This window comes from Leptonychotes weddellii, chromosome 11 (genome assembly GCF_054177405.1).
Source record: "Leptonychotes weddellii isolate Sample4059 chromosome 11, ASM5417740v2, whole genome shotgun sequence".
In the NCBI taxonomy this organism is placed as follows: Eukaryota; Metazoa; Chordata; class Mammalia; order Carnivora; family Phocidae; genus Leptonychotes; species Leptonychotes weddellii.
This window is the reverse complement of record NC_138379.1, coordinates 72,202,470-72,207,852: the sequence shown is the minus strand read 5'-3', so window position 1 is coordinate 72,207,852 and position 5,383 is coordinate 72,202,470.

The following is a 5,383-nucleotide window of genomic DNA, read 5'->3' as shown; positions in this document are numbered from 1 at the left end:
GCTGAATAATATTCTATTATATATCCATTCGTCCACTGACAGACACTTAAGTGGTTTCCATATCTTGGCTGTTGTGAATAATGCTGTAATGAGCATGGGTGTGCAGATATTCCTTCAAGAAACTACAATTCTTTTATTTTTTTATTTTTATTTATTTATTTTAAAGATTTTATTTTATTTTTTCTAATTTAAATTCAATTAGCCAACATACAGTACATCATTAGTTTTTGGTATAGTGTTCAATGATTCATTAGCTGCATATAACACCCAGTGCCTAAGAGTGGGATTGCTGGATCATATGGTAGTTCAATTTTTAAGTTTTTGAGGAAAAGCTACTGTTTTTTATAATGGTTTAACCAATTCTTCATTATCTTTTGTTTTATATTTCATTAATGGTTGCTTTTAAGTTATTATGCCCTCACTTCATTTTGCTTCATATTTATTCTGATGTTCTTTTTAAAACTTCTTAGTAATTATTTTATCTTTCTATTATTCTTTTATTTTATAAAGCTTTAATGTCAGAAACTTATTCTAAGTACCACTTTAACTGTATCCCATAACAGTTGTTATACAGTATTCTTGCTATCCATTAGTCTTAAATATTTTCAAATTTCCATTATAATTTCCTCTGATCGTTAGTTATTTAGAAATGTTTTATTTTATAATTTTGAAAATTAGTTTAAAAAATTATTTCCCTTTACTTAAAGATTTCTGTTAAGTGACTTTTTAGTCAAACAAAAATGTATTGTGTATGTTACCAATTCCTTGAAGTTTTTTGAGACTTGCTCTAGTGCCTAGTATGTTGTAAATTTTCATAAGTGCCCCTTGTGAATTTAAATAAAGTGTGCCTCTTCAAGTCATTGTTGGACTTTAGAGGGCAGCCAACAATAATACACCTGTCTTCTCTATAAGAGTTCTGGTAGCAATCAAAAAATAAACCAAAAAAAAAAAATAAATAAACAAACCAAAAATTTGACAGATGGAATCCAAACTATCACTTCTATAGTGATCCAGCTAATGTTAGAGAATATGGCTGATATTCACAGGAAAGTAAATGTTTTAACACTAAACCTCAGATTTAGGCAGAATTACCCATCTGGTCACAGGGAATGCTAGTCCCATACACCTCTCTGATAATGGTGGTGGCTATAATGATCAAATTATGGCATAGAGTAGCAAAGCAGACCATGTGGTACCTGTTGGAAGCTTCGTTCTAAGAGAAATTGAAGAGGAAGGGTCTAGCATCTATATGTCACATTTTTTCTTTCTACACTGAACAGTCAGATTAATCCTTAGAGAAGAGTGTGTTGAATTAGAATTAGAGAGAGGTCAAAAGTGTTACTCCAGTGGAATTCCCACCACATGAAATAACATGTCAGGAGTGTTCTCCTCCTAACATTATTCTCTATATGTTTATCATATCAAGCTTGTTCATTGCTTTGTTCATCTTTCAAATCTTTATTTCATGCCAACTCGGCCAAACAGGTGAAGTATTTATATATATTACCTAGTATTTTCACATTTGTGCATATGTAGTATAAATGTTTACTTTTCATCTTATAGATTTCTGCCCTTCTCTTCTAAAATAGTTTTTGATGTACTTTCCTAATTTAAAAGGGTTATTAACTTCCTTTCATTTTTAGTTTTCTTGAATAATAAAAGTATTTAATGTTATATGTTTTTTTTTCTGAGTATGGTTTTTATGTTGCCTCTTGTTTTGATTTTTTTGTTCTACTTTTCTTTGATCTTAAGCACTTTTTAAAGGGAGAATAAGGTTAAAATGGACACTAAAGGTGGTCTCTAAAGAAAGAAAAGCTTTTGAAATAACAATAATTAGTTAGAAGGTATGACCCTTGAGTAAGTGGGTAACTGCAATTTCATTGAGTCAAGCTGAAATGATGACCTTTTTATCCCTCTTGGTCTTTCAGATTAAGCCATACATCCTTAACAGGAAAAATAAACATTGCCTATTATTTAATGTAAATCTTAAGAGCACAGAAAACTGACATTTCAGAAACACCAAACAAATACTGAGTAATTAATTTTATTGCCTGACCTGAGATGCCTGCAACTTTATAAAATCCCATTCTTGTTATACTAAGTTTTAAACTTATTTTAAAATAGCTTAGTACTTTTTCTGATTACTTCCATTAAACAGAACTAAAACACCAAAATACCATATATAAAACAAACATAAGACTCTGAAAGGTAGAAAGAAAAATGCTGACTTGCTAGGGTTTTGGGGCCTGAGAAATGGCATGCTGGTGAATTCCCCACATTTCCTTTTTTGCCTCATATGTCCCAGACTTTTTGCTGAAGAAACCAGGAATGCAGAAATGCCAACAGGCACAGGATAAATAAAAACCCCAAAAAAACCCTGCTCTCTCTAGCTAAAAAATATCAGGACAGAAGAGCTTAGCAAGACCCAAAACTTTTAGATAATAACTCTTTTACTGCAGCCAAACACCACAGAAGAAGCTGTGGCCAAACTCCCATCCCCGCCAGTAAAGGCCAAGTGAGGAACATAAGCTCCCACCCTTGTTCTAATGAGACACTTTAATACCCCCACTTGGATGATGTCCAAAAAGACCAAGTAGGGTGATGAGACTTTCATCCTCACTGGCTGGTAATAAGGCATCCTTACCATGATGTCAGTGAAGATCTTGTGAGGAGCCTGGATTTCCATCCCCACCTAGCAGTAATGTGGCACCCTTCCCCCTTCTCACTGTGGTGGGTGGCATCATGGAAGCCCAGTAGAGAGTTAAGACTTTTACCATCCCTCACTGGCAATGAGGCCACTACCATTATAGTATCAATGGATACCACATAAGGAGTGCAAACTACCACCCCTGCCCATCAGTAATGGGAAGTCTCATTGATACCGAAGGCATAGGTATCAATGAAGGCCAACTGGGGAACCTGGATGTCTACCTCTAATTGGCAGTAACAAGGTGGCATATATCCTTCCTCTTACTGGAGCAGTATCAGAGAAAACCAGATAAAATGGAAAGTTTAGCTAAGATCCATTTTTATAACATAATACAAATATGTCCAAGTTTCAATAAAAAAATCATTTGTCATACTAAGAATCAGGAAGAACTCAAAGTGTGTAAAAAAAACAATATATGGCAACAGAAAAATAACACATTAGAACTATCTGACAAAAATTTTCAGGCAGTTATGCTATAAATGCTCCAATGAGGAATTATGAACATGTGTGAAACAAATGAAAATACAGAGAACCTCAGAAAAAATAGGCACAGCAAAGAAATAGAAGATATAAAGGACCAAATGGAAATTTTAGAATGGAAAAATATAATAACCAAAATAAAAAAGCTCAGTGGGTGGACTCAACAGCATAATGGAAGGAATAAAAGAATCAGTTAACTTAATGACAAAATAGTAAAATCACCCAATCTGAACAACATAGAGAAATATGTTGGGGACATTTGGGGATATAACCAAAAAATTTAAGCTTCATATCATTGAATTTCCAGAAGGAAAGAATAAAGAGGGAGGGATTTAAAATTACTCAAAGAAATGATGGCTGAAAACTTGGCAAGAGATATAAATTTACCAATTTGAGAAGCTGAGTGAATCCCAAACAAGATAAACAACAACAACAACAAAATCTATGTCAAGACACATTAGAATTAGAAAACTAAAGTCACAGGAGAAAATCCTAAAAGCAGTCACAGAAAAATGATACTTTAGCTATAGAGGAAAACTGCTTCAAATGACAATGGATTTCTCATCAGAAGCTATGTAGCACAGAAAGAAGTGGCACAATATGTTTCAGAATTTCCAACCAGCATTTTATAACAAGCAAACATACAACAAAATTAAAACATTACACGTTAGCACTAACATGTCAATATTACATTAAATCATTAAAAGTTCTAAATACACAAATTAAAAGACAGAGATTGGCAGAGTGGATTAAAAAAACATGATCCAATGACCTATTCACTATATAAATCTCAATTCTATGTGCAGGTTAAAAATAATATGAGAATACATAAAATTATGCAAACATTAGTCAAAGGAAAACAGGAGTGGATATATTAATATCAGATACAGTAGACATTACAGCACAGAAAAATATCAGAGACAAAGAGGGACATTATATAATGACAAAAGTGTCAATACCAAATGTGCATGTACCAGACAACAAAGCAGCAAAATATGTGAAGCAAAAATTGATATAATTAACACAGGAAATAGATCAATTCAGTTATAGTTAGAACTTTAACCCCTCTCCCAACAATTAATAGAACAGCTAGACAGAATCTGAACAAAGATACAGAAGAACTCAAATCTGCCATCCACAAAGAGGATCTAATCAACATTTATAAAACACTCTACACAACAGTAGCAGGTAAGTTTTTTTTTTTTTCAAATGTTTATGGAGCACATACCAATGTAAACACTATTTTGGGTCATAAAACAAACTTAAACAAATTTTAAAATATTGAAATCATACAGTGTATTCTCTACCAGGGAATAAAACTAAAAATAAAAATCAGAAAGATAACAGAAAAATCTCCAAACACTTGGAAACCCACAGCACACTTTACTAATCTATGGGTCAGATAGAGGGCCTCAAGAAAAACCAAAGCAGACATTGAACTGATGAACATGAAAATAAAATACATCAAAATTTGTAGGACACAACTAAAGCATTGCTGAAAGGGAAATTTGTAGCACTAAATTCATACATTAGAAATGAATAGAAGTATCAAATCAGTACTATAAGTTCCCACCTGAAGAACCTGGAAAAAGAAGAAAATAAACCCAAAGCAATGGGAAGGAAGTAAATAATAACAATAAGATGTGATAAGTAGGAAATTGAAAATGGAAAATACAGTGGAGGAAACCAATGAAACAAAGAACTGGGTGGTTACCAGAGGGGAGGTGTGTGGGGGGATGGGTGAAATAGGTGATTGGAATTAAGGAGTGAACTTGTTGTGATGAGCATTGAGTAATGTATAGGAATGTTGAATCACTGTATTTTACACCTGAAACTAATAAAACACTGCATTGTTAACTACACTGGAATTAAAATAAAAAACTTACTAAAAGTTTGCCAAACCTCTAGCAAAAAAGAGGGCATAAAAGATCAATATCAGGAATGAAACATGGATATCATTATAGACTCTCCTGATATCAAAAGAGAAATAAGGGAATGGCACAAAAAACTCTACATGTACAAATGTGATTTTATTGAAGTTAACCATTTCTTAGAAAACCACAAACTACCACAACTCACCCAATATGAAATAAATTATATGAGTAGCCTCATAACTGTTAGGTAAATTTAGTTCATAATTTAAAAATTCCCCTAAAAAGAAATCTCCAGGCTCAGAATGTCTCACTGGAGAAT